This window comes from Alligator sinensis, unplaced genomic scaffold (genome assembly GCF_000455745.1).
Source record: "Alligator sinensis unplaced genomic scaffold, ASM45574v1 scaffold303_1, whole genome shotgun sequence".
NCBI classification, from domain to species: domain Eukaryota; kingdom Metazoa; phylum Chordata; order Crocodylia; family Alligatoridae; genus Alligator; species Alligator sinensis.
Window position 1 is genome coordinate 602,503 of NW_005842849.1, and position 11,271 is coordinate 613,773.

The window sequence follows — 11,271 nt, forward strand, 5'->3', positions numbered from 1 at the left end:
TGAGGGAGGGAGGAAGGATTGTGGGGCATGAGGACAGAGGTACAAGGAGCCAAAGGGGAGGAAGTGAGTGGGAGTGGGGGCATGGGGAGGCGGTCTGATAGAGTGAAGAGGAGGCTGCCCAAGTTTAGGCTCTTGTTGACACGATGGTCAAGCAGCTTCACAAGGCACAGTGCATGCACAAAACAGCATCCTGGATCTGGAACAGCTTCACAAACATGCAGACAAACACATACAGACATACACAGATACACACACGCACATTCACACATACACATGCATACACGCAGGGCATATCTGCATGTGAAATTAGTGTGACAATAAACTCAGATGCAGTTCGCAATGGAGTTTAGTGCTCCCAGGCGCAGCATCTACACACGCACCTGGGACCACAGCATATTGAGCCAGGGTGGCACAGCCCTGGCTGGCAAGGGGGCCAGGGGATTAACCTGCCAGCTCAGAGCTGCTCCCCTCCAACTCAACATGCTGTTGAGGGGCTGGCTCAGGCATGAAAGTGCTACAGAGTAGGGCTAGCCAGCAGACAGCCCCCGTACTATAGCACCCTCGTGCTCTGGCCATCTACATGTGCATTACATGCATCTACACGTGCACAGTCATCAACATGCTGTTTTTAAAATATGGTCACCCTATTCTTGCCTGATACTTAGGTTACATAGGTTACTTAGGATAATATTATTAAAAAACAGCAATCAAATAATCTTTTGCTGTAATGCACTGATACTTAGGTTACAAATTCTTTGGGACAGGGTCTGTATTTTTGTTCTGTGTTTATGCAACGTGTAGCACAATAGGATCTGCTTGAGTTCTAAGAGCATGGACAGGAAACATGCTTCCACTGTAATTGGCACTGCACACATATATGAAGTAGCAGACCAATAACACAGACCTTTAAACCAGGGAAACTTTGCCCGTGTCAGTGTAGAATAACGCCTGAAAGAATCAGAGATAAAGTTAAATAGGAGCATGTAACGCAAGTTTAGGTATCATATGTCCATAGTTTATCTAGGGATAGGCATTTGCTCAAGGCAAACAAGGTGTTATCTCCTCCCTTTCTACTAAACACAAGAAACAGAAAGAGCTGTCCACTGCATGCAGATACCCTTAGATAGCTACATCAGTGTACAAAATCGATATAAATTACCCTGGAGTGAGTAATTGTGTCTTCCCTAAACCAGCTGATTTAATTCTTTTGGGCTTGCAAGCTTGACTAGCAGTTACATTTCTATGGGACTTGGGACCCACGTGTAAGTGTAGCACCTCCTAATTTGGGAACCACTGCTATATTAAAACAACAAATAAACATATGATAGTATAAATAGCATATATTTCATATGAAAAGGGGGGAGATAAGAGGACTAGCTAATACTTTGCAGTACGGTATAATGAGCTCTTCTTCCCTTCTTGCTGTGTTTCATAGATTCATAGATGTTAGGGCTGGAAGGGACCTCAATAGATCATCGAGTCCGACCCCCTGCATAGGCAGGTTTAAAAATCTATCTGTGCTGGGCTTCTTTTCAGCACAATTCACTTTCTCCTCTAAGCATGATGTATAAAAGTTAACAGAACAATAGCTTTATTACAGAACAGTAAATCCTTACTAGGGAAGACCTGCAAGCTAAGATACTTTTGTTTCCAATTACTTTAGGAAACAAAAACTCACAGTTAGAGATAAACATTTTTGCACCGCATTAAACTGCTTTTTACCCAAAATCCAGCTGCTCATTATGATAATCACCACCATTGATTCCTACCACCATAATGTAACAATTGCACCATATTTCTGAAAAGAAGCCCAATTTGGGAGGTCAACAATCAGCACTTGATAGCTATGCATTGTCCTGCTGACACATTTAGCTGGAATACGGCCAAAAAGAACAGAAAGTTAGACAAAACTTCAGGACTGGGAAACCTGTTGGACTGTGAAAGTAGAGGAAATCCCATCATTTGAGATATACAAAAATAGTTTGGATAAAAGCGATAAGAAATGTACTTTATAGATCAATACTGCACTGACAAGTAGGGGAAATGCATAATATAATATCATGTTCCTACTCCCAACTGCTGACTCTAAACAAAACAAAACAAAACAAAACAAAAAACAAAACAGAAAAGATGAAGTTCTCATTAAGCAAACTCTAATCATTTCCTCCATGACACTAGCATATACAGAATTGGGGTGAGGAAGAATCTTTGTAGCTGTGTGTCTTTGAAACACAGCAATTGGTAAATGCTAACATTTATTCTGCTAAAGAGTCATTTAAATCTTCTAATTTTTAAATATCTTAACAAAGAGCAGCAGGTAGCTAAACAGGTGGCATTTTAGAACACAAACATTAATATGAATGGAAATACTTTATTTTCTTCCTATCAGGTAACACTAATACCACAGTTTCTCTCACCCAGATTCAAAAGCAGTGTTGCAGTTCTTCATGGGGAGTAATCATTTCATAGACATTAGGGCTGGAAGGGACCTCGGAAGATCATCGAGTCCAGCCCCCCGCCCAAAGGGCAGGAAGTCAGCTGGGGTCATAGGATCCCAGCAAGATAAGCATCCAGTTTCATCTTGAAGGTGTTCAATGAAGGCACTTGAACCACCTCCGGTGGCAGACTGTTCCAGACCTTGGGGGCTCGGACAGTAAAGAAATTCTTCCTTATGTCCAGCCTGAAACGATCTTGAAGTAGTTTGTGACCATTCGACCTCGTCATCCCTTGGGGTGCTCTGGTGAACAAACGTTCCCCCAGATACTGGTGGTCACCCCTGATAAACTTATAGGTGGCCATCAGATCACCCCTGAGCCTGCGCTTTTCCAGGCTAAAGAGCCCCAGGGCTCTCAGCCTGTCATCGTAGGGTCTGCTTCCCTGACCTCTGATCATGTGCATGGCTCTTCTCTGGACTCTCTCAAGCTTCTCCACACCCTTTTTGAATTGTGGAGCCCAAAACTGGATGCAGTACTCCAACTGCGGCCTCACCGAGGCTGAGTACAAGGGGAGAATGACGTCCCGGGATTTGCTTGAGAAGCATCTATGGATGAAAGCCAGCATTTTGGTTGCTTTACTAGCCGCAGCATCGCATTGCAGGCTCATGTTCATCTTGTGGTCAAAGATGACCCCCAAGTCTCTTTCTTCCACAGTGCTAGCCAACATAGCACTGCTGAGTCTATAAGGATGCTGCGGGTTTTTCTTCCCAAGGTGGAGAACCTTGCATTTATCGGTGTTGAACACCATCAGATTCTCGTCCGCCCACTTGCTGAGCCTGTCCAGATCAGCCTGGATCACCTGCCTGTCTTCTGGTGTTAAATTGCATTCTATTGTTTTCTGCCCATATGTCCAACCTGTCCAGGTCTGCCTGTAGTTGTTCCCTGCCCTCTGGTGTGTCCACTTCTCCCCACAGTTTTGTATTATCCGCAAACTTGTTGTGGGTGGGTGTTATTAGACGGAGTGTGGGAGGAGTGAGATGGGGGAAGAGTGGACCCGTCTGCTGTCTTCCCCAGAAGAGGATGATAGTGACAGGCTCTGATTGCTTGATTATTCCACTGAAGTTGTTTGAAGGGGTTTTTTAATAACTAATTAATTTATATAATTCATTTCTTGTAAACAAATTGGACATGCTTTTTCAGGAGGTATTTAATTATAGGCATGACAGCTTAGCGAGGTGGAAGTCAAAGGGTTTTCTATGTATATCTATAAGTTAAATACTTGAAATCTAGAACTCCATTCATTTTACAAGGGACATGAAAATAAGGTATTGCCGTTACCATCTGCATAGGCTTGTTTTTCTCTGTTATTGGCACTTTATTGTTTGAGCTTTGGACAACTTGGCTTCTATTTGTTGTATTATCAACAACAACTTCTAAAGGGACCTTTATTAAAAAGGAGCTGGGTGACCTGCAGTTCTCTTGGGTTTCCCTTAGTTCAAGTTAATTATTTCCAATATATGTTCTCTTCAGTACTGCATAATTAATTACATGTTTCTTCCTGGGATGCTGGAAAACTTCTAGCAGTACATTTTGTTTATCCCAAAATGCTGTGGTTTTCCAGTATATTTCAGGTTCCTCAGTTTATTTCCTGTTAAACTGTTTTAAAAATCCTCTCATGGAATTCAAGTGTTTTGAATATTTTTATAGCTCCTTCACTTTTGGCTGATAAATACAAGTGAAGCAAAAGATTATTTGATTGTTGTTTTTTAATAATATTATTTACAGCTGATCTCTTTCCATACATGTAGATGCAGCAGTTGATATGCTTCTTTGATGTCTTTCTATCAGGTTACCTTGTAGAGATTTATTAAATCACAGTAAACCGGAAAGGCTGGCTGATGGTAAAATATTAATATCCTCAGATGGCCTTATTCAGTGGGGGCTGAGCCATCCCTGCCTGCAGTGAGCATCAGAAGTTCCCACTGAGTCCAGTAGAAGTTGAGGGAACTCAGCCTTTCTGTGCCTAACTTGACTCCATCCTACTCAGGGGCTGTCATCTTTCAGTTTCTTAGGCTGGGATATTCACAAGCATTAGATCCCCAAATCCCACTGGCATGCAGAATTACACACCTAAATCCCTTTGGCTTTTTTGGTTCCTTAGTAAATTGCAATGTTTTTCACCAAAGCCCCAACTAAACTTAATGGAAGCAGGATCTGGCATCAGGGTTATTTTCTCTTCCCATTGTCTTGAAGTTCTCTGTTATATTAATTGGTCACGCTTATGGTTCTTGTATACATTATATTTATACAAGACGTATATTAATACAGTATATTTGCTCTTCTCCAGGACTGGAATACTTCATGCAATACAACCTGTGCTTGAATTAGTGGGGGAAATGGTCAGATCCAACAGAACTCGCATAAACAGTCACCTGGGCACCCATCCCTGACAATTCAGTCACTGAGTATTCCTTTACAATTGCAGTCCAATCGTTCTTTTGAATGAAAACAATAAAACAATCCTTTTGTTACAAAGAACTCAGAAAGACCACAATATATCAGACATTATCATCTTTTTGACATTATGGAATCCTATTGATAATCCCTGGATTTATCTTGTGAATTGTGATGGTGCTTGCACACTTAAAGAGTGCTAATATTGTATGGCACCCTCCAGCACCTTAAAAGCATCTTACAGCACCCCATAGTGCCTTCAACATTGCTGAATTTCATGTTGTTTTCTATAGCTCTGATCTCCAATTAAAATTCAAGGGATCTTGATAATTCTTATCCTCCAAAGTGCTTGCAACCCCTCTCAGTTTTGTGTTGTCTTTGAGTTTAACCAGCATAGACACCTGTATCCAAGTCGCTAATAAAAATATTAAACAACACTGGACCCAGAACAGACCCCTGGGGAATCTATATGAGACTTCCTATGACCAAGCTACTAATCAAGCTACTAATAGTTACCTTCTGCTTCAAGCAATTCTGTATCTACCTCATGGTAATTCTGTCTAGCCCACATTTCTCCAGCTTGCTTATGACATGTAGGACTGTTAAAAGCCATACTAAAGTCCAGATGTAGTATGTCCACCTCTGGTTTTGTTTTCTGTATCTACAAAACCGGTTGTGCTGTCAAAGAAGGAAATCCAAGTGGTTTGGCATTAATTAAACTTAAAAATCCAAGCTGGCTCCTAAAGATCACTTAATTTTCCAAATGTTTACAAATTGAATTCATCATAATTTGTTCTGGCAACATCTCAGGTATTGAAATCAGGTTGATTCATCTATAATTCTCTGTTTTGAAGAGGGTCACTATTTTAGTATGTCTCCAGTCCACTAGGGCCTTGCATGTCATACATGAGTTTGCAAATGTTATTGCTATTGGCTCTCGGGGTCTATTAAGTAATCCATATCTAGCAGGAATTTTTCATTCCTAGGTAAATATGAACATGCAAGACATGAGCACATGAATAACAATGTTCTCCACTCCTGGGCCTCAAAGACTGTCAACAGTGGGACCTTACTTAGCAACATAAGCATCTCATTTATTGTACCACTTTTCTATATGCTGCTTGCATTTAGCCAGCTGAAACATTCTCATACCTTGGCTAAGGGTTTGGCACCCTAAAATATCCAGAAGATTTAAAATAATGGGTATGTATAAATATTTGCCATACCCAATTTATGGTCATACGGATTATATTAAGCCACATGATTGTAAACCAGGAGCACCATGTAAAAACATTTACTGGTGCCAGGAACTAAGTGGGAAACTCAATGTAAGAAACTTGGGGTAGGAGAGGGGTGGGGAGGTTGGGGGAGGGAACTGATGGGTCTGCAGGCATATTGATAGGTTTGCAGGAAGCGTAGCCCATCCTGCCGGTGTTCAGGGGTGTGTCCATCCAATAGGAAGATGGGATTGGGGCTAAAAATAGCTCGGTCAAGGTCAGGGGGGTAGGAAGAGTGCAGCTGGGGTGAGCCGTTGGGCTTTCCCAGACCTGGGGCTATGCTCTGAACCAGGGGCAGGTAATTATTTCGGGTGGAGGGCCACTTACCGAGTTTTGGCAAGCCATTGAGGGCCGCATGACAGGCAGCCAGGGGCAGATAAATATTAATTTTCTAAATTTTGGGGGGGCCCCACAAGCCAGATAGAGTGGCCTGGTGGGCCGCATCAGGCCTGTGGGTCGCATTTTGCCCATGCTTGCTCTGAACCCATGCAGATGTTTGCTGGATCAGGTTAACTCATTCCCAATCTAAGTTAGATCACCTACTCAGGTGAAGTAACATAGATCAGGCCCCCCATTTTTTGTCCCAATTTTAAATCCCCCCTCCCCCAAAATGTCTGTACAGATGGACATTTAGATCAACGTAACCCTAGTTAGGTCAATCTAAATGTAACATCTGTATGTCAGTTCCTACAGATTCGTAGATCAGCTAGCTGATGTCTAAATCTGTCACCTGGTATTGTTCCCACCCCTTCCTATAAAAGATGAAAGTATCATTCTACACAAGACAATAGCACCATCTTTAAATTCCTCACTTTTTCACCATGAGCAGAAAGCTTTTACTGTGATATTCTGAAGGGATGGGATAGCTGCACTTGCTAATTGCTGTTCCTAACACACAATTCTGATACTAGAATCCTGTCTTTGAAAAGTACAATGTTTAGCTACTTTGCAGTTCCTTCTTACAAGAACCCTCTTATTCCTTAAAATAAGAACACTTTCACTTTTGTAAATTATGAAACAAGATGAGACAGCCATGTCTCTCTGAGTATACTCTGTCCCTTCAGTAACCAGCTCCTTGTTAACTTGTTTAGCCCCCAAACAATGGCTTGCAGACAAAACACCAGTATTTCTAGGACTGTGCCTAAACTTGTATGTGACAGTGAAATCATATCACTACTGCTTTTTTTACAACCACTGGCAAGACACCACTTGTAATGCAAAGAGCTCTTACAAGTGCGTACAATCAGTCCTGACCACAAATGTCTTCCCATGCTAGTTATGGTGAAGACTTTCAACAGTCTTTTGCATGATACAGCAATCTCTCTTCTGCGAACTTGCGGTAATAGGCCACCACCCTCAAAAGTCCTTTGTGCCCTTGAGTCAATTCTGGCCCTAATCTGTAAGAACTGGCACCAGGGTCCAGTAAAAGAAGAGTTTTGAAACATGGCAGGAGAAGTCATAAGAGCTTAACAGCATGGGAGAAGTCATAAGAGCATAACAGCACGGAGGTGGAAAAGGATCTTGGAGTCATTATTGACTCCAAGATGAGCATGGCTCGGCAGTGTGGGGAGGCGGCTAGGAAGGCCAACTGTACCTTGTCATGCATCCACAGATGCATTTCAAGCAGGACCAAGGAGGTGATCCTCCCCCTCTATGTGGCACTGGTCAGGCCGCAGCTGGAGTACTGCGTCCAGTTCTGGGAGCCGCACTTTAAGAGGGACGTGGACAGCATCGAGAGGGTCCAGAGGAGGGCCACTCGCATGATCAAGGGACAGCAGGGCAGGTCCTATGAGGAAAGGTTACGGGACCTGAACCTGTTCAGCCTCCAGAAGAGAAGGCTGAGGGGGGATCTTGTGGCCTGCTATAAACTAGTCAGGGGGGAATCAACAGGCACTGGGGGAGTCCCTGTTCCCCCAAGCGCCGCCAGGAGTGACCAGGAATAACGGTCACAAGCTGGCGGAGGGAAAGTTTAAGTTGGACATCAGAGGCGCTACTTCACAGTCAGGGCGCTGGGGTCTTTTGCCCCCAGTCCTCTTTCCTGCCATGGCAGGGGGTCGGACTAGATGATCTGCCCAGGTCCCTTCCGACCCTAGAAACTATGAAACTACTATGAGCTATTTTTCAGTTGCTGAAATGTTAAATCACATTCTACCCACTACTAAAAATATTTCCCATTTCATAAGTGTACAGCATGGTTTTACAGCATTGGCAAGTCTGAAAATAAACTTCCTGAAATAGAAGCAGTGCCCTCCACAACACCACAGGTCTATGACTGTGAGTGCTGGGGGAACTGGCCTATTCTGTACAGTGGCAATTTCCTTTTTGTCAGTGGAAATCCTTTCCTCCTTGACTGTGTACCCAAAATAAATTACCTCTCTTGGAAACACTTCACATTTCTCCCTGTTCAATTTCAGATTGAACATGAAGGTTTAAGCTTATCATGTTTACAAATGTTCATGTTCAAAGGTTCTCAGGTACTCTGAGATACTTTTTAGGTGTCACAAACAGGCAATACCCACTCCATTAACAGCTCAAATGTAGCATATCCATTGCAACAGCAAAAAGTCATCACTTTACATTGCCACCTGCTGCTTTATCACCATAAAGGCAATCATTTTCCCATCATTTGGATCAACTTTCAGTTGTCAATACCTGCTTTGAAGATCCAGTAGGCTGAAAACCAAAGTGAACTTGCAACAGCTACCAAGGTGTCAGCTATTGTTGGTAACAAAAAAGAATCCTTCTAAGTGATATTAGTTTCTGACAACCTATGCTGGTGCTGGCATTTTTTCTGCATATTTCACAAAAATTCTAGTACACATTAATAACAATACTCCCCTTACTTTTGCTTAAGTGCTCAGACTTTAGCATAGACTGGCCAAGTTGAGATATTCTCTGTGGACCCTCATAATACTCTTTCCTAGTCTACCTCATATTTTTAAAAATCCTTCTTTTAATTGTCATTTGAACTGTCTGCCTTAATTTTTACATTATTGCCATTTCCTTTGGCAAGAGACAACAGGTGCACCCAGATGGAGGAGTACAAGGAAATAGTAGTTTGCATGATAGGCAGTGCTATCAACACATCAGCAGCCTTACTGTCATTAACCTTTTGGTGGGCATCATGGCAAAAGAGAGTTGTAAGGATAGTTTTGAAGAAGGAAAATCCCTCTATCAGAAGGGGTTTTTGTGGGTGTTTATGGGTTAGAAGGACAGCATTTGAGAAAGCAAAAAGATGCCTGTGTGAAAAATTAACAAGTGGACAATAACATTTGACTGTGAGAGATGGGGTAGAGAACTACTGTAAACATGCAAGTCATCTGCCTTATTGTGCAAGTAGACAGCTGACTTATACACTACAGTCTATGATCTTTTGATTTTCTTCCCAAGGTGAATTCTCACCTCATTAGACCCTTGCTGCAACTCTTCTCTATTAACAAGTCCTAGCTGGCCAAACCTACCCTGAATCCTCGATTATGTGAAATACTTTCAGGCCCAGGCTATTCCAGTTTGTTTCTCTCCTCAAGGATCCATGCTGCCATTCCACACTGGGAGTGTTGTAGCAGGGCTTCCCTGATACTTTATATTTGAAGTTTGTTTATACTTTGGGGTTTCTGCTCCAAAAAAGCTTTCATCTCTGTCCATACCTCACCTCTTAGCCCTTTCAGGAAAACTTTCAGACACCACTGTCCTTCCTCTAATTACGAAGCATCCAACTCTTGTTTTAAATATTGTTTTAATTTCTGCTGTGAAGCCTCCAGAAGTTTCAGGTCTCATTTACTTCCTTTTGTCTGGGTTTGATTTCATTAAATACCTCCATTATTCTTTCCACCTTGATTCAACTTAGATGCCAGCTCCACGTTTTTTGTCCTGGGAGAATGGAAAACCAGCATTGACACCTCTTTTCCCCACATGGTATGTTTTGAGTGTCTTTCAGGGTGTTTTTGTTTGGAAAAACTAATTCCTAAAGCATGCTCAGAGGATGTTTACGGCATCTGGGAATGTGTGAACACATTTGACCACACCAAAAAGTCTAGCATGTGGGATACTTGGTTTAAAACCCTAGCTTTGCCTGTTTCATAGAGTCATGGATTCATAGACATTAGGGCTGGAAGGGACCTTGGAAGATCATTAAGTCCAGCCCTCTGCCCCAGGGGCAGGAAGTCAGCAGGGATCATCGGATCCCAGCAAGATAAACATTCAAATGTCTCTTGAAGGTGTTCAAAGTAGGTGCTTGAACCACCTCAGGTGGCAGTCTATTCCAAACCTTGGGGGCTTGGACAGTAAAAAAGTTCTTCATTATGTCCAGCCTAAAATGTTCATGGAGGAGTTTGTGACTGTTTGACCTTGTCATCCGTTGGGGCGCTCTGGTGAACAGATGTTCCCCCAGATCCTGGTGAGCACCCCTGATAAACTTGTACGTGGCCACCAGATCACCCCTGAGCCTGCGCTTTTCCAGGCTGAAGAGTCCCATGGCTCTCAGCCTCTCATCATAAGGTCTGTTTTCCTGACCTTTGATCATGTGCATGGCTGTCCTCTGGACTCTTTTGAGCTTCTCCACATCTTTTTTTTAATAGTGTAGCCCAAAACTGGACGCAGTACTCCAGCTGTGGCCTGACCAAGGCCAAGTACAATGGGAGAATGACATCCTGGGATTTGCTTGAGAAGCATCTATGGATGCAAGCCAGCGTTTTGCTCACTTTACTAGCTGCAGCATCACATTAAAGGCTCATGCTCATCTTGTGATCAGTCATGACCCCCAAGTCCCTTTCATCTGTAGTGCTTGTGCAGGCCGGGAGCGCCCCGAGCCCTTTTTCGCGCTGCACGCGGGCTGTGGCCAGCAGCCCGGGCACGCGGGGGCGGAGAGGGAAGGCCTTCGCTCTGGAATTAGGCACGGACGCGTATCAGTAGTTTAAAAGATTGTTTACTTACACCGAGATGGCAGTGGTGTAGGCTGGAAAGCTTGATTAAGTTGCAGTTACAGACAGACACAACACAGACGGTCTCGTGGAGGTTGCTAGGCTCCACGGTGCAGAGCTCCGGATGCTCTGGGTGAACAGGCCACCAATGTAGAAATCGTAAATACGTCTTATATTAGTCGCGCT